This window comes from Lissotriton helveticus, chromosome 1_1, assembly GCF_964261635.1.
Source record: "Lissotriton helveticus chromosome 1_1, aLisHel1.1, whole genome shotgun sequence".
In the NCBI taxonomy this organism is placed as follows: Eukaryota; Metazoa; Chordata; class Amphibia; order Caudata; family Salamandridae; genus Lissotriton; species Lissotriton helveticus.
Genome location: NC_136057.1, coordinates 249,437,992 through 249,456,682, shown reverse-complemented (window position 1 = coordinate 249,456,682; position 18,691 = coordinate 249,437,992). Strand labels below are relative to the sequence as shown.

General features: G+C 48.1%; 1 protein-coding gene across 3 annotated transcripts in view; it reads left to right on the top strand.

Annotated features, from left to right (window-relative positions):
- Positions 1–18,691, top strand: part of LOC144790226 (membrane-spanning 4-domains subfamily A member 12-like) — a 122,094-nt gene that overhangs the window by 9,636 nt on the left and 93,767 nt on the right. The window contains exons 1-2 of one of the 3 annotated variants that reach the window (XM_078665357.1): positions 14,526–14,859; positions 15,002–15,147. The exons of the other annotated variants lie outside the window; for them this stretch is intronic. The gene's annotated coding sequence lies outside the window, so the exon portion shown is untranslated. Of the gene's footprint in view, positions 1–14,525; positions 14,860–15,001; positions 15,148–18,691 lie in introns of those variants that run through there. 3 annotated transcript variants of the gene reach the window in all.

Here is an 18,691-nt window from a genome sequence, read left to right as displayed (position 1 = left end):
TTACGGCCCCCACTATCCCTACCACCTGTGGAGTCCCTCAGGGCTCCTCCCTGTCACCTTTGCTTTTTAATCTTTACCTACGCCCCCTGCTGTACTCCCTCAGGGATACCAGAGTTACCATCTTCAATTACGCAGATGATTTGCAGCTCATCTTTCCTTTAAACACCGAGGACTCAGTGGTAGTGTTTCAAAACACCATGTCTCACATCCTGAGTTGGATGAGCTGCAATCACCTGAAGCTCAACCCAGGCAAGACTGAGTTGGTCTTGCCTGGGCAGAGTGTACTCAGCTGGAACCCTGGCTTTTGGCCGTCCAGCATGGGAGCCCCCCCATCTAAATCGTCTTCAGTTAAGAGCCTTGGAATCTTCCTTAGCGAAGATCTGTCTCTGAAAAGGCAGGTCAGCGCAGTGGTGTCCTCCAGTCTATTTCAGCTGAAGAAAATTAAGAAAATTGCGCGTTTCTTCTCTTTGGAGGCGCTCACACAGATTGTTATCTCCCTGGTTCTGTCCAGATTGGATTTTTCCAACAGTCTCTATCTTGGGCTCCCGATCGGCGAGTTAAAGCGCCTCCAGTTGATTCAGAATCAGGCAGCCAGACTCATTCTGAATCTACCTAAGAGGCAGTCTGTCAGACTGGGCCTAAAACAACTACATTGGCTGCCTGTTGAGCAACGGGTGGCTTTTAAGACTGGTTGTATTTTATTTAAGTCCTTACAACAAACAGGCCCTCTATTCATCAGAGATCTGTTTAAAAAATATGACCCCCCTAGGAATCTTCGCTCCATGCACAAATATCTTCTGACTGTCCCCACTTATAAAAGGAAGCGTCTTGGAGGCAGCTGCTTTGACCACCTTGCAGCTGCCTTCTGGAATTCCCTTCCTCTTCACCTTAAAATGTGCGGAAACATCCTTAGTTTCAGACACTCCCTCAAAACATGGCTCTTTTCTCAAGCGTTTTGATGAGTACCTTTTTGCTTCCTGTGACTGATGCGTTGTGTCCCTGTCTATAGCGCCATGAAGCCCCCGGGCGAACGAGCGCTTTATAAATACATCTCAATATCAATATCAATATCAATATCAATCACAGTGGAAGTGCACAGACCTGCTAACAACAGCTTCCAGACCAAACCACTGTTAACACCGGAGTACACTTCCCAAGGCCCGCATGACATCTTAAACCGCAGGAACAGTCTAAGACTCTAAATCAATTCCCGAATTGCACAGCCTGGACTCGAAAGACATAATGGCTATCGAATTCGAAACCCATTAACGGTATCCAAGAAAGAGAAGCAACCCTAATCACATTAGTGACCACGGCAATAAAGGAGCTGGTTGAATTGAAGGCTGACCAATTTAAAACTGGGGCATTATTTTAACAACTCCTAGCATTCCTCGCTATCCCTCTATACTCTCAACTACTCAGGCTCAACCTAGCAGCACAGGTTCTTTCTCTTTTCAGTACTTAAGTCAGCTAGAAGCCTCTCCCCAGTCGGCGTCGATGAGCGTAGAATCGACCCACAAGTTACAAAAGGAGCCGAATAGTCATGGCCGTCTGCGGCCCTATATCGGAGCCGGAATGACTGAAGTAGAATTGATCTTGGAACAACAATATGTTCCTGGAACATCAATGGACTATCTACTAAACCCCAATTGCTAGACACAATTGAATTTATAAACAAATATGACATCATTCTCCTTCAGGAAACCTGGTCGGCAACTAGTATCCCCATAGAAGGCTACCTGAAATTGATGCCCACTTCCACAAGACATTGCAAGTATGGCAGATTGCAAGGTGGCCTCTCGATCAACGTCAGTAGTAAACTGTCTCTCCACATCAAACAGTTAAAATTTGATTGCCAGCATAGTGGTTAGAAGCCCAAACTCAGACACACAGTCACTCCTGCTCAATGTTTACATCTCTCCTAGCTCCACCAAGAAGAAATCTAAATTGGATTGTTTGATTGAAATTGTTTGCAACCTATTAAGTGACTATGGCAGCATACCGTGTCTATTATCCGGAGACATCAATACAAACCTCTTCCAAATCCGTCTGAGGACCTCGGGGATGTATTTCCAGCAGTCCCCCCACACCTGCTGTTTAATCAATACCCGCAGGTAACAGGCCGTCTAAACTGGGAGAATGCACTGTCCTCCAATTTAGCAGCGTGGGCTTTTCCGTACTGAATGGGCGCTTTCCTATGGACACCCCGCCTGCATGGACAAGACCCAGTGGCCGCACATACTCATTTTTGGACTTCACTCTAAGCAGCAGTGAAATGCTACCCCTGATTGAGACCTACTGCATCACAATGCAAGGGGAGAGTGACCACCGCCCCCAAGTAATAACCTTAACCCTCGATGCAGCCTGTCACCAGGCAATTGCACTCACTTTATACGGCAGTTATACTGAGAACTTAAGGAGAATGAAATGGACGACATGTTTCCCCCCTCAGTAATGGACAAATGTAGATCTCTTCTCCGTTCATAGAGTGAAGAAGATGCTGTCGTCATTGATGGATGGGAAGCCTTTGTAAACCGAATACTTAGTGAATTCCCATCCACACATCGTAGCCTGAAAGCCACCAAACAACCTTGCATCTCATTAGAGACCAAAAAGCTAAAATCTCAAAGAAACTCTGCCCTACGCCAGACTAGGAAAACCAGTAAATTCAAGTTTATTTCATAATTACAAGCAAGCTCAAAAAGCCTTCAGGTCATCCATCCAAACAAGAAGCGGCCGACCAGTTCTGGCTGAAGCTAGTCCATGCAAGCAAGAATTCGAACCCAAAGTAATTCTGGTCGCTAGTGAATGGGGGTCATGAGGTGGAAATGGGCAAGGGAGCGCAAACATAAGCAAAGAAGAATGGTCCCTTTTTCTAATAAATCATTTCAGCGAAAACACACCCAGGGAAGCTCATCCTAGTTCCCTCACATCAATTGAACCAGCACCACCACCCCTATAAGCCATTAGTATAGGCAAGACTGGGCACAACAATCTAGCCAACCAAGTTCAGGAAGCGACTACAATTGACAGAAAGGACATGCTAGATGACTGTACGACTGAGATTTTGACAGCCCCAGAAGCTCTCAGAAACAAAACTGTTCATACAATTAGTAAAGCCAGGGCAGAAGGAGCCCCCGGTCCTAATGGCCTTCCCCAGGCCCTGTTCAAATCAGACGTAAACCTGTGGTCAGATCACCTGGCTCCCCTGTTTTTAGGTCTCGCCTAGGCAGCGCGCATGCGCTGTCTCTCCGAGACTTCAAGTAATCTGTATCAGGGGTGAAACTCCTGGGTAATTTCTCCTGTCGCTTGCCATTTGTGAGCTATGGCATTGCTCTTAGCAGGCTTATGGTTGGCTGTGGATGCGATAAGTCAGTTCCGTTTTTTCTGGAAGCAGCACCGCCTAACCACAGTTTTCGTCTGCTTTCGTGTTTTAATTGTGTCCGAGGGGAACGTTTTTAGGATGCTTTGATGTGTATTGCACGAGAACGGCGCACGCCTTCATTTAAATTTAATGGGGCTTGCCTTCACATTTGTTTAGTAGCACACGCACGCTTTCATGTCAGTTTAGTGCTTGTTTTTATTGTGAGTAGTTTTGTTATACCGGAGCCGCCCTTTGCCTGGTGGTCAGTACTGCTCTGTCCCCTGGTTCTGAGTGACAAGCCGCCCCCACCCCGCCGCCTCTACAGAGCCGTAACCCAGCTTGGCACTGAGTGCTAACTTCTAAGCACCACACGGCCTGCGTTGCTCTGTGGAGCTGAGCTGTTTTGGGACCGGGGCCCAGTGCCTGGCTGTTCACAGCCCGTGGTTAGGAGCTGGTGCACAGCATTTAGCTCTGAACTGTTCCCTGCCCCTGGGTGCTCGGCTTCAAAGGCATACAGCTCTTCTCATAAGCCTGAGAGCTGAACATCACCCCGTGCACTCTGAGCTCAGCAGTGCCCTGGTGGAGGGCTGTCTCCTGACAGGTACTCAGCGGCAAGATGTTCCCGGCCCAGTGCTCTTATTAGGTGCTGAGCCCGCCCCCCCTTCTTCTCCCTCTTCCCCTCCCTCCTCGTCTTTGAACGTTTGCCCGGGTGTCCCGGACGTGCGGATGTTGTATATGTGTGGGACAGCGTCTGTTTGTCAGTTTGTGTGTAGGTGTCGGCGCACACCTTGTCCGCTTCTGTCTGCATGTCTCTGTTTCTTTGTGTGTAAGTTGATATGTGTTTTTTATTCCGTTCACTTAATCACTCTTTCCCCCTCTTCCAGTCATCCATCAATCAATCAATCAGTCATTTGTTAAGCGCACTACATACCCGTGAGGGTCTCAAGGCGCTGGGGGGGAGGGGAGGGGACCGCTACTGATCGAACAGCCAAGTCTTTAGTGTCCCTCTGAAGGTCAGCAGGACTTGGGTCTGTCGTAGGCTCAGTGAGAGGGTGTTCCATGTATTGGCGGCGAGGTGGGAGAAGGATCTCCTGCCGGTAGTTGTTTTTTGGATGCGCGGGACGGTGGCGAGTGAGAGGTCGGCGGAGCGTAGCCGGCGGTTGTGGTGTAGACTGAGAGCTGTCTGTAGAGGTAGGCTGGGCTGGTCTTGTGGAGTGCCTTGTGTGCGTGGATGAGGAGCTTCAAGGATATCCTCTAGTTGATGGGGAGCCAGTGCAGGTTTCTCAGGTAGGGGGTGATGTGGCCGTGTCATAGTACATCGAGGATCAGTCGTGCCGAGGTGTTTTGGATGCGTTGTAGTCGATTGATGAGCTTGGTCGAGGATTCCGTGTAGAGGGCGTTTCCGTAGTCGAGTCTGCTGCTGACGAGGGCCTGGCTGACTGTCTTTCTTGTATCTGTCGGGATCCATCTGTAGATCATGCGGAGGGTGTTGAAGCAGTAGGAGGAGATGGCGTTGACTTGCTTGGTCATTGAGAGCGTTGAGTCGAGGCTGATTCCCAGGTTGCGTGCGTGGTCGCTGGGAGTCGGGGCTGTCCCCAGTGCTGTTGCCCACCAGGAGTCGTCCCAGGCTGACGGGTTGGAGCCGAGGATGAGGACCTCCGTCTTGTCCGAGTTCAGCTTCAGACGGATGATCTTCATCCAGTCGGCAACGGCCTTCATTCCTTCATGGAGGTTGGCTTTGGCGGTGATGGGGTCCTTGGTGATGGAGAGGATCAGTTGAGTGTCGTCGGCGTAGGAGATTATGTTGAGGTCATGCTGTAGGGCGACGTGTGCAAGCGGGGCCATGTAAATGTTGAACAGTGTCGGGCTGAGGGAGGATCCTTGGGGTACGCTGCAGATGATCTCGGAGGCTTTGGAACGGGGGAGGCGGACACTCTGGGTTCTGCCGGAGAGGAAGGAGGTGGTCCATTCCAGAGCCTTGTTTCGGATCCCTGTGGCGTGGAGGCGTGCGCGTAGTGTGCGGTGGCAGACGGTGTCGAAGGCGGCGGAGAGGTCTAGGAGGAGGAGTGCTGCTGTCTCCCCATTGTCTAGCAAGGTCCTGATGACATCAGTGGCGGTCTCGGTGCTGTGGTTGCTGCGGAACCCTGACTGGGAAGGGTCCAGGATTCTGTTCTCTTCGAGGTATCGGGTTAGCTGTCTGTTAACGATTTTCTCGATGACCTTGGCTGGAAAGGGGAGCAGAGAGATCGGTCAGAAGTTCTTGAGGTCTCTTGGGTCTGCCTTGGGTTTTTTGAGTAGGGAGTTGATCTCGCCATGTTTCCAGCTCTCTGGGAAGGTTGCGGTCTCAATGGAGAGATTGATGACGTTGCGTAGGTGGGGTGCGATGGAGCTGCTTGCTTTTTTGAAGACGTGATGCGGGAATGGGTCTGACGGAAAGCCGAAGTGGATTCTGCTCATGGTCTTGATGGTGTCATTGAAGCTCACGCTGGTTCAGGCTAGTAAGGGGACGTGGTCGATGGTGTGCAGAGGGTCTGTTGTGTTGCTGTCTGTTGGGGCTGTCTGGGTGTTGAAGCTGTCGTGGATGTTTGCTATCTTGCGGTGGAAGAAGGTGGCGAGGGAGTCGCACAGGGCTTGCGACGGCGGGATGTCGTTGGTGTTGGAGCTGGGGTTAGAGAGTTCCTTCACTATTTTGAAGAGCTCCTTGCTGTCGTGTGCGTTGTTGTCGAGGCGGTCTTTGAAGGAGGTCTTCTTGGCAGCCCTGCTGACGTGGTGGTGGTTGCGGACGGCGTCCTTGTGTGCTGCGTGACTGTCCGGTATTTGTTCACTGTGCCATTTCTTCTCTAGTTTCCGGCAGGCTTGCTTGGAATCTAGGAGTTCTGCGGTGAACCAGCTGACCTTCTTGCTGGTGTCTCTGTGGGGGGGGTTTCTTCAGCGGGGCGAGGGTGTTGGCGCAGTCCTCGATCCAGCATCTGAGGATGTGGGCAGCGACATCGGTGTTGGAGGGTTCGGGGAGTGGGCTGAGAGCGAGGTTTGCATGTAGTTGGTCTTCGGTGATTTTGCTCCAGTGGCGGAGGGAGATCAGTTGGGTGCGGTGGTGTATGGTGGGTTTCTGGAAGGATGCAGCGGTGGTTGGTCCAGAGGAGTTCGGTGGTGTGGCTGATGGAGATGTGCGAGCTTGAGGAGAGGACGGGGTCAAGCGTGTGGCCGGCGGAGTGGGTGGGCGTTGTGACGAGTTGTCTCAGTCCGAGGTTGGCGAGGTTATCGATCTGGGTTGTGGAGTTATTGTCGTTGTTCTCAAGGTGAAAGTTCAGGTCTCCGAGGAGGATGTAGTCGGTGGAGGTCAGGGCGTGTGTGCTGATGAAGTCGGCGATGGAGTCGCTGAACTGGGGGCAGGGTCCGGGGGGTCGGTAGACGAGGGTGCCTCTGAGGGTGGAGTTGGGGTCTGTGTGGATCTGGAAATGCAAGTGTTCGGCGGTGCTGAGCGCGTCGTCGGTGCTAGTCGAGGCCCTGATGCTGTTCTTGTGGACAATGGCGATTCCTCCTCCGACTCCGTTGGTGCGGTCTCTGCGGGTACTCTTGTAGCCGTCTGGGATGGCTATGGCGATGTCGGGTGCGGAGGAGTTGTTCAACCAGGTCTCTGTCAGGAAGGCGACATCCGGGAAGGTTGTGTTGAGCAGGTCCCAGAGCTTGACGGCGTCTTTGCGTGTGGAGTGGGTGTTCAGTAGTATGCATCGGAGGTGGTTGAGGTCTTTCTATGCGGGTGGTTCGTCGGCTCTGTGGCTGGTGTAGCTGCAGTTCCGGCAGGTGAAGGGATCATGTGTGCGTTTAGGGGCGGCCTTGAAGCAGTTGTGGGTCCGACCGGGGTTGAGAGCGTGCAGAGTGCTGGCGTCATATTGGCGGCGGTCGTCATGGCGGGTGCGGGGGCCAGGGGTGCTAGTGCTGGGCGCAGTCAGTCATCAAACCCTCGATATTTTACAGCTGATAACAAAACAGTGTACACATGGTTTCGTTTCTGGTTTCAGAAGTGATTCCCTGACAGTCTGACTAGCCACAGCACAAGGCGGCGGTCAGAACGCGACAGTTCACTGCTTGTGGTAATATTGTAGTTTAATAGTCCAAACACACAACATTTCAACTGCATCACAATCCTCTTACCATATTATCTGCTCTAGTAATCTTTCCTTTTGTAACAGGAAGTGCACAACTTACAGAAAGCCCGAAACTGTTGTCTTTCTTCCTTAAAACTGCTGTCATTTATCCCAAATAACATTCACTGCTGCTTTCATGGAAGAAACGCTGTTCGCTTGAGATCGACCAGATCTGAGATCTGCGTTTATGTAATATTACCCAAGTCACTGAGCCATGATTCTAAAGGCTGGGTATTTGCCCTAATTGTAGATTTTGCTGAGTCCATAGAAGATGTGCACATTTTATTCTGGGATTTCGCATTGCATGGTAAAGTTTCTTATTTGATCAGGTCCGGTATATTTCCAGGGTTTAAATTTTGTCTGTCTTCGTGGTGTGCACAAAACTTTAAGCAAAAAGAAGCGCGTTTACTACCCATGTTTACCAAGTTAGCCTGAGTAAGGCTTGTAGCACCAGTGTCTGTAATATGGAAGACAATGTGAGGGCATAGAAATTACAAAGATAAACATCCCTTTAGTATGGTTGGGCCCCAGTTACTTGCCGCTCCCCAACCCATGTTGCTTTTTACAGAGCTGCATCTAACTCAAATTCTGCCTTTTCCGACTCCCCACATTGCCTACTGTTATGTTTTATTTTTGTGTAACTGTGTTTGTTTTACCTTTGCCTACACCTCTCAATGCCAATAAAGTAATTTTTATTGGGTTGCATCGAGGCAGTTCACAACTCCATTAAATAGTAGAAGGTTCCCCTCTAACTGAGCATGAATATCTAAAAAAACTCCGCCGGTTTACGGGCACTTCTTTATATTGCACTCCACTGCAAACAAAAAAACATAAGTGAAAAACAATGTCATTTACAAAGCCAATAGCTCCAAATTTCACCAATGCGAGACCTATTGCATTACAAATGCTTGTTTTTACTGCCGACTCAACCATAATATTCCGGAGTCATGGAATGGAGCCATTATCCATCCCATCTATAAAGGTTATAGGAGAAACAATCCTAAAAATTACAGGATGATAGCTCTTCTCGATGTCGAATCTAAATACTACGCCAGTATTTTACTGGATGAGCTGTTGTCCTGGGCAGAATCAACAGGGCACCACCCCTTTAACCAGACCAGCTTTGTGGCCAAGTCAGGAACTACCAGCAACCTACTTGCATTATCACTGTAATGGAAAAAGCAGCAGTTCAAAGTATGCAACTTCACTGCTGCTTCGTCGACTTTTAAAGCGGCCTTTGACCGGTTGCCGTGGGGCCAACTATGGCAAAAATAAAAAAACTAGGGAATACCGCCGGCCCTTTTAAAAGCCATAATTCAAAACCACTCAAACACTTGGATTCGATTAAAGCTGGGAGAGGGCTCCCACGTCTCAAGGAAAATATAGACCACAAGTGTAGTTAAACAAGGTTGCGTGCTGGCCCCTCTCCTTTTTAACCTTTTAATCTTGGATCTATCTCACTCACTGCACAACATTAACTGCCACCCCCCTCAAATAGATGGAATCCGTATCAGCAATCTGTTATATGCTGACAAACTTGTGCTACTTAGCCACACAAGGGTCGGACTACAGAAACTACTTGATCAGCTGCTCCCCTACATAACAAATAACTTCCTTGAATTAAATCTGCCAAAAACAAAAATAATTACCTTTGGGAAGTGGAAGCAGCAGAGAGGCGAGTGGTTTTTTAACGGTAAAAACATTGAAACAGTATTGTCCTGCAAGTACTTGGGAATTTTTCTGGATTCTAGAGGATCTTTCTCAAAGCAGAAATAAGCGGTCAGGGCCAAAGCCCTGTCACTTAAGGCAGCCACAGCAAAGCTGGCGAAGCAGCTACTCGGCCCAAGCCTAACCCCATTGATAACGGTAAAGAAGGCAAAGATTACTAATTCCCTATCCTACGGGCACGAGATTATGTTGGGGACCAACAGCATCACACTGAAAAAAATAACAACTAAAATGTTCAAACGAGCATGTCGCCTGCCAAGATCCTCATCACCAGCTCAAGTCCGGCCCGAATTCGGCCTTTTAGATCACCGTGGCGTCGAGGCTGGTGCGTTCCTCAATCTCTGTAACAGACTGAGCAACTTTCGAGAAGGCAGCCTGGAGGCAAGACTCTGGAAAGAAATATCGATCAGTAAAACCAGTCAAAAACATCGGCGCCACCTGGAACACTCCCTGCAGTTACTCGGTGTCGAGGAGTTCTAGGGAACAAATCCTTCCCAGCAGGCGTTAAAACCTGGCATCAAGAGAAGAGTCTGGCTCTGGTCTTTTCATTCTGACAGGGCAAAACTGTCCAGAAGGAAACATGCCTGGGCGGTTATTTCTGTCTTCAAACCGGGGGTTGAATCACCTTACCTATCAAGCACATACGCACTTTCATGGAAGTTAAAGTTCATAGCAATGAGGATGGGAGAGTGGCCTTTCATAAAGCATGTACCCGAATGGCATCACCCCAGTGTTAACATGGAATGTAGGGAGTGTGGCTACCACTTAGAAGCAATGGAGCACATAGTCTGTGCATGTCCTGCATTGCTTTACGATAGAAGGATCCTGCTGCGGGGTAAATGGATCAAACTTGGAGTTCGAACATGCCGACAGGCCATAATAGCTGCTATGAACCCAGAAAATACGATGCTTAATATCCAGGTCCCAAAATTTGTAACCAGAGCGGCAAAAAACTTGGGGAAAACAGGGTTGAAAATTCCGTTGCCCCCAGCAGCATGGCTGGGCCGCGAGTTGATAATTTTATGAACTCTTGATCATCCTGTGCTGTCAGAATACCGCTTGTTTCCCCAATTTTATTTGTCCTTAAGCTCTTTTTTTAGAACTCTGTTTAGAACTTTCTAGAACATTTATGCCGGCTGGCCACATATTTGATTTTAAAAACGAGGCTATGGCCTTTTGACATTTTAGGATCCAGGCCTTAAGGCTATTAACTACCCCTGGGACATTTTATTCTTACTCCTTTTTTTTTTTTTTTCTAAACCCTTATACACATAAAATATACGCTTTTTAAAATCTTTATGGTTTTAAGTAATCAAACAATAAAGATTAATCAAATCAATGGTCCTAGGTTGCTTTTGTTCCAGTTTGGTGAAGACCTGGTCTGGCAGTTCCGGCTGGACTGTTGCCATGAGGAGCAGGGTCAAGACTGGTTTGCATATGACTGGGTCCAAACTGAGGTGGCATGATGAGCAAAAGAACAGAGGGCTGTGATACTACCCTGAGCGATTGCCAGTGATTAGACAGATTGCAAGCATTCCTACCATCACCTTTTGTCTGTTTGATTTACCGCTCTAAGTGGCAAAGGTATGAGCAGACGTGTGCCCAGTGCTCTTTGTGCCACTGGAATAAAGCTATACCTGGCTGAAGTGTTCTTATCAGGGCAAAACCAGCTCTAGTTTCTTGTGTTCCAGTTCGGTGAGCACCTGGCCCGGCAGTTCGGGCTGGACAGTTCCCATAAGGAGCAAGGTCGAGGCTTATTTGCATACGACTGCATCCAAAGGGAGGTGGCATGGTGAGCGAAAGAACGATAGGCTGGGACAATACCTTAAGTGATTGCCAGTGGTTAGACTACTTGCAAGTATTCCTCCCATCACCTTGTTTGTTCTATGCCCAATATTAACATTAACTAAGATTTTGCAAATGCTGGAAATTAATTAAGCTTTGTATTGTCGATTACATTGATTTAAAAAAATATATATTTTGAAGATGCCACTACGATGTATTATTCATTTGTTCACTGATATATGTAGAAGTAGCAGATGCATAAATATCTATATTGTCAGGATGGTAGGTTCTGCCCCAGAGGTTCAAAACCCCAATAAAAGGTAACTATCTATTGCCTTGCAGTGACTTAAAAAACGATTACCCAAATTATGGTACTAACAGGAAGAATCTTTGGCAGCCAAAGACATAGCTCTCTCTTGTGTTGGCTCGATTGCACTTGACATCCTGCTGTCTGACCAGGCTGGCAGTTGCATGGATATACTATGGACATTACCATCTAAGGACGTTGTGAAGGTCTGGAAAGGCAGGAAGCCTTGCAGATTAGAGGAAAGTCTGTGTGATCCAGTGGCCTCTGCCCAAGGTGGGCAGGGATAGGCTAGATTCACACATGTTCCCTAGGCAGGTCAAATGATCTAGCTTTGAATATTGGTATCAGATATGCCTTTTGAGGTGTCCAGCATCAATCTACATCTAAGAATGGAAAACAAACCATTGGATAGCATTTTATCTCTTGGTTCTGGGTGTCCTGTTTTTGTGTAACCTAATAAGGACTCTTGGGAAGCTGGGTGACCTTCCACAAAAGTTGGGAGTTTAGCTGTGGCATTTGATTGCTGTCAGAAGTGTGTATCAGAGTGAAGCCGATCTGCTGAGGCTTCCTTGCACCTGAGCGCAAGGACCTTCTTAGAGGTGCCCCAAGAGACACCGTTCCTTGGAGCTGCATTTTGGTGTAAGATTTCCACTGGTCTCCTTGAAGCAAGAGCGCTTGCACTCACCTGTCCTTCAACAAATACCATGGCAAAATGCCACGCCCTGCCACTAAGGGGTAACATTGAAGTTATCCCACTAACATCAATCCATTAAGGCGTATATCATCCTCACCTTCTGTTGCCAACTGTGTTGGCTACCAGGATTGACATACTCAGACTAGCTTTCATCGTAGATTCACCTAGTTCTTTCACCATGTTTACCCAGCGTATGGTATTTGAATAACCAGACACCTCTACACGAAACACTGAATTATTGGTACCTGTCTTTCCTGTTCATATCCACAATCTTCTGAATAGCCAGTTATCTTTCACCCATCACTGAATCTCTCCTTAAAGGGACCCCATCACATGTGATCACCACCACATCTGGGCAGCTTGGAAGACCGGCTGCTGATGGGTAAGGTCCTAAAGCTGACAAGTGCCCAGATCCCTAAACTGACAAGTGCCCAGGTCCCTAAAGCTGAGAAGTGGCCGGGTCGCTAAAGCTGAGCAGTGCCCAGATCCCTAACACTGACAAGTGCCGAGATCCCTAAAACTGACCAGTGCCCAGTTCCCTAAAGCTGAGAAGTGCCCAGTTCCCTAAAGCTGAGAAGTGCCCAGTTCCCTAAAGCTGAGAAGTGCCCAGGTCCCTAAAGCTGAGAAGTGCCCAGGTCCCTAAAGCTGAGAAGTGCCCAGGTCCCTAAAGCTGAGAAGTGCCCAGGTCCCTAAAGCTGAGAAGTGCCCAGATGCCTAAAGCTGAGAAGTGCCCAGGTTCCCTAAAGCTGAGAAATGCCCAGATGCCTAAAGCTGAGAAGTGCCCAGGTTCCCAAAAGCTGAGAAGTGCTCAGGTTCCCAAAAGCTGAGAAGTGCCCGGGTTCCCAAAAGATGAGAAGTGCCCGGGTTCCCAAAAGATGAGAAGTGCCCGGGTTCCCAAAAGCTGAGAAGTGCCCAGGTTTCCAAAAGCTGAGAAGTGCCCAGGTTCCCAAAAGCTGAGAAGTGCCCGGGTTCCCAAAAGCTGAGAAGTGCCCGGGTTCCCAAAAGCTGAGAAGTGCCCGGGTTCCCAAAAGCTGAGAAGTGCCCGGGTTCCCAAAAGCTGAGAAGTGCCCGGGTTCCCAAAAGCTGAGAAGTGCCCGGGTTCCCAAAAGCTGAGAAGTGCCCAGGTTCCCAAAAGCTGAGAAGTGCCCAGGTTCCCAAAAGCTGAGAAGTGCCCAGGTTCCCAAAAGCTGAGAAGTGCCCAGGTTCCCAAAAGCTGAGAAGTGCCCAGGTTCCCAAAAGCTGAGAAGTGCCCAGGTTCCCAAAAGCTGAGAAGTGCCCAGGTTCCCAAAAGACGAGAAGTGCCCAGGGCCCAAAAGCGGAGAAGTGCCCAGGTCCCAAAAGTTGGGAATTAGCCAGGACCTTTCCTTCTGTCTCCACTCTTTCACGTCACCTTTCTCTCAGTGTCGGTTTTGCTCTGACTTTCTCTCTCTCTAATCACATTTGTAGTCGGTGATGCAATTGTTCGTTTTTTTCTGTTTTCTGTACCAAAAACAAATACACTCGTGCCGAGTTTGCGCTTGTAAGTGTGAGATTGCATAATCAGTACTTACGTGTACTGAAAGTCAGGCTTTATATAAGGATGCGCGGGGGCGTCAAATTATAATGAAATTCTGGAATCTGTACTTAGGAGATACCCCCTCACTGCTCAGACAGTTGTGGCCGGACTGACGGCTTCCGGTTCACTTCCTGTTTGACTTCTTCATACTTAGTCAGCGACCTTTCTTTTTATTAGTACTTGTTTTCTTCCATTTGGGACAGTTTGTTGTTCTGCAACAGTCGAGGAAGGGAGGGGGAGTGTGGGGGGAAGCGTCAGTCAGGAGCTTTAAGGTCAGGGGCCCCACTTCTGGTGCACAGTGCGAAGGCCGGGGACCCCCTGGAGCTCGCCCCTCCACCGCTGGGCGCGGGGGTTTAGAAGCTGTGAATGTCAATGTCGGTCTAACTGTAGCATGCCGAGTGCATCTACTACAAGGGGCGAAGAAGAGGCTGCCTGATTTGTGAAGCCCACTCATGGCGATCCCGCCTGCTGTTTATTCTCACCATGAATGTCTAAAGGGTACAAAAACACCGGACAATGTATTGCTGGCACCTGCAGTCCTGCCAAGCGTCACGCAATAGGTGTGACACTCACGCATTTCAGTGCAGTGATCCGCATCACCGCACTGAATGCATTTGTCACGCATTCTTGCCACCTGTGCCAGCGCGCCAGCAGCTCCTGTGCCCAGGCTCTCTGAGAGTGCTGCTCTCAGCCCGAATGCCTAAACAGTTAACTTAGACTGCAGCTGAGCTCTCTGAGCTCGTGAGCGGCGCCGCGCTACAAACGTATCTCTCTTCTCTGCCAGTCCGACGGCCCGGGCTGCCGGCTATGTCGATACAGCCTCAGAGCTGTCAATCACGTCCGTGGCGCACCACAGGGGCCAGGATTAATCCGGATGTGCCGGCCTGGTATAGGGCCGTCACATCCGGAGGAAGCAGGAAGTGCAGAAGCGGCGGGAGAGTGCAGGCTGCGGCGCACGAGCTGTCTCGCATCATGGCCACCCGCCGCGGCCCCGGCGTTAAACACAGCTGCAGCCCACCTTGACCCCCACTGTGGCAGCTCAGCTGAGCCGGCGCCAGCTCTGGCCACCTCACCACCAGGAAAACTCAGAGCACGGCCGCGCCGGGCCCAGGGGGGCCGGTGCCGCAGCCCCACGGCGGCAGCAGCAGAGCCCAGCCTAGCCCGAGGCGAGCCGAGTGAGTGTCCGTCGGCCCGGGCCGGTCGCGCGGGACAGAGTAGTGGACGATCATCGACCTGGGTGGGTGCCGTGGCCGAGGGGCAGCAGCATGTCTCTACCAGGTAAGTGTAAGTTTCACTAGTGTCCACGCAGCGCTGCGCACGCGACGCCGCCGGTGTGGTAATGGTTTTATTTATTTAATAGTTTGTTATGCATTTAGCGTGGACTTTACCTGACTGCTAGCTCTCTTCTCTGCTCTGACAGAAGTACGGGAGTCGAATCAGCTGAGTCATACCTGCCTATAAGAACTGCAAGGTACGGGGCAGGAGAGAGGTAGGGAGAGGAGCGCGCAGCCATGGAGGGTACATCTGACCCCTCCCTGGAGTACGTCCTGCGAGATCAAGACTGCGGTAAGAGGTCCGCCTGCGCTCGGACAAGTTGTTTATTATATATAGAACCCGTTACACAGTAAGCTACCATCTCCGGCCTAGCCCGCCCTCCTCTGCTCACATGGAAGCGAGAAGCACGCCATGAGGGGGCTCAGTCTGGAGACTTCACCCCTAATATAATGAAATTGGCCCAGACCAGTCCGACAATGGGAGAGGTTTCTTTTCGCAAGTAGGCGTGATGTTTTTCCATCGAGGAAAGCATACTCGGCATGTATGTAGGAGTGATGGGTTTGCACTACATGATGACAAAGAAATTATTTTTTAACATTCCATTTTTTAACTCGGCAAACTTGTTTCTCGAGCGCAGTGGAAGAGGTATTGACTGATTTTAGCTGCCTGAGATTTCACGTTATGAGGAAAGGAAGTGTTTTTTGATTCTGCTTGAATGTGTGGTCCCTTGCTGGGCAACTTTTCACTCTCCCTCTTCATGGACAATGGTATGGTTTGGGGTTTGAACTGAACGACTCATTATAAAATCTATAATCACAGATTCTTTAGCCTCATGAGGTCACCTAAAAGTGCTGGAGAGTTCCGGAGCTAGTTTTCATGTTACACCCATGCTACCATCCATACGTGAGAGTGCACGTGCCCTGCTCTCCACATTCGGCCTCAGCAGCATATTGCTTGTATGTTTTTATAAATAACAAAAACCTTTTCTGAAAAGAAGTGTGAAAATGCAAAAGGGAGAAATGGTCCCTTAGGGAAGAAAAAACACACTTTGACTAGTTACAGTTCACATTTAATGGTTCTAAAATGATTTCTGAATTACCATGATTAATCACCTGTGTGCAAATTCTATCTCCATGGAGTTTTAAAAGATACGTCTCCTGCTAGCCTGAAATATGAAATGGCTCCTCTCGGAACCCCTTCCTGTAACCATCTTCTTAGAAAGGGGCAGTAGGTTACAGACTTTGCATTTCAGGGGTTTCGCAGCAGCTTGAAAGTCTTTCCAAAGCATATTATTGATGTAGAGGGCATATTTTCTGGTATTTAGCTTTTTCCATGGACTTAAGTGCTTGGTTTCATTCAGGGGAAAAAAAGTCTCTAAGAACTGCAGTCACACCGTCTGTCTCCGGTTAATGCGCTTCCATTTGTGGTGCTTTGCTGCAGTTTTTAAGATCTCCTTAGAGTTTCTTGTTGGTCAGATGGGTGTATTTTCTGATATTTATCTGTTTCCCTCGTCGTCATTGCTTGATGTTGCTCACGAGAAAGTGTCACTCATAGTCGCTGAAATGTCACTCATAATTACACAGATAGTATGAAAATGTCACACATAGCAATCTGAAACCTTGGCAGCTATGCACCTGCTACAGATTTGATTTTAATTTACCGGTGGAAGAGCTCTAGAGTCACAACCCTACCACAAACTCAATAAGCATATGCAATTTAAATTAAAAGAATAAAAGTAGAAAAAAGATGAAACTGCATAAACTTAGCGTTCTGTGCTTGCAAGTAAAAATACTTAAAAAAAAATGTTCAGTAGACGGGGCCCGATTCACAGAACTAATTTAAGGGAAAATCCTAAACTTACTTCCATTTTGGTATTTACAGAAGGCACGTACTCATTTCAGTATTCACAGAAGTTAGGAGTCCTAACTTTAGGACTCCTAAATGCCTTCTGTGAATATCCAAAGTCTTATAGTTCGGATTTTTCTCAGTTTAAGAGTTGTAAAGTTAGGACTCCTAACTTTACTACTCCTAAACTGAGAAAAATCCTAACTTTAAGACTTCTGTGAATCGGGCCCTGAGTGACCAGCTAGGAATGATATTGTGTATAATGATTAATTACTGTAGCAAACCAAAATGGCTTAGATAGGAACAGTCGTTTGTAGACCTGTAATACAACAACACATTGTAGCCAATACTCTCCAAAATAGCCACAAGCTTAGAAACAGTGGCAATGCATGATGTGTGAAGCAGTAAACTAACAACACCCCGTCTTCTACGGAGCTGCCAAGCACTATACATAATGAAAAGAACAGAAAGGCAGACATATAAAAGGAGAAAATGTAAAAACGAAGGTGACAGGTGCATAAGCTCTAGCACGAAGCACACTAAAGCAGATGCTCACATGTGATCACACATCACATAAAATGGTATCACTCAAAGGTGTAAGAGATCCAATGGATGAAGTGAGCTGACCCATTGCCCCATCCCGTCATGGGTGGGAACAGAATGTGAAGGACTTCGACCAATGGCTGAAGAAGGCTGACCCTAAGTCTATATATTTCAACATATTATTCACTCTAAGTAAGGCATACTGCATTTGTCATTGCGTTTTGTAACACATAGAACCGATATAAGGTATCTTACACAATTTCAGTTTTTTAGATTTTAGCTATTGGCTTGTCACCAATAATAGCTGAGACTTACTGTACTGAGCATAGGCTTTCCCACAAGACAACTGTAAGGTATACAGTGATACAAATTATATATATGTAATATGTACATTTGGCAAAAATATATCTAGTCCCTGATAAAACTGCCTAACAAGGAATGTTACAGTGCAGATCCTATACTTCCATGGTTTGTCAGTGAGGGTAGCCAACACCAACCCCCTTGCTTACTTTTGTAATCTGTGAGAGTCCATGTAACAAAACATCTGTGTACAAACTTTACTACAATGTAATACAAATCTTCCCTCACAGGCATATTAGCTTTAACAAATAATTGTCAAAATAAATATGTCTGGTTTACTACCTTTGTTGTAAATGTTCTCATATATTAACAGATCAGATAAATGGCACCTGGCAGATTACATCAGTGGCCTAGCACCATAACCAGTTCATGCCTAATGTATTGATCATACTCTTTTAAAGGAGGCATAGTGTGTTAAACACACACTTAAAAAAATAAAAAACATTTAAAAGAATTTTCCAGCAAATAGCAACCGTTGACCAGCCATTACCATAGATCCCACCAAAGCCTCCTCACTCACCGATATTCCGCCCAATCCAACCCTGCAAATATACAGCATCAATCACCGCAACCAGACCAAAATGTTCCCACCAAGGCCCCTCAAATCTACTGATGTTTCTGGGGCCATCCTAGTGCCTGTAAATCAGCCCCTCCAGCTTGGCATACCAGTCCATTGCTCGTCCCAAGACATTGGGGGTTGGGGTGATTCCAGCAGCGTGCACTGTCTCTCTTGGCCAAAAGCATGGCCAGTCCAATGAGTGTCTGCTCCACCCTGGAACTGTCCACCCTTTCTAGCATACCCAGCAAAGCCGTCCTAGAAGTACGGTCCGGGGTGATCCTGAGTACCTCAGACAATTCCTACCCTATCTCTTGCCTGTAAGTGGTGATACCTGGGCAGCACCACACCATATAATAGAATCCACACCTAGCTCCACACATGGAAAACAACCAGAGTCCAGGAGCACTTAGGCCCTACTCAGTTGAAACTTTGTGTTGTATGTGGTGTGTAGCTAGTTAAGCTGTATCAATCAGAGTCATGCCAACATTGCCAGGGTCCTCAGCGCTATTCGGGCATCCCTCCAATCTG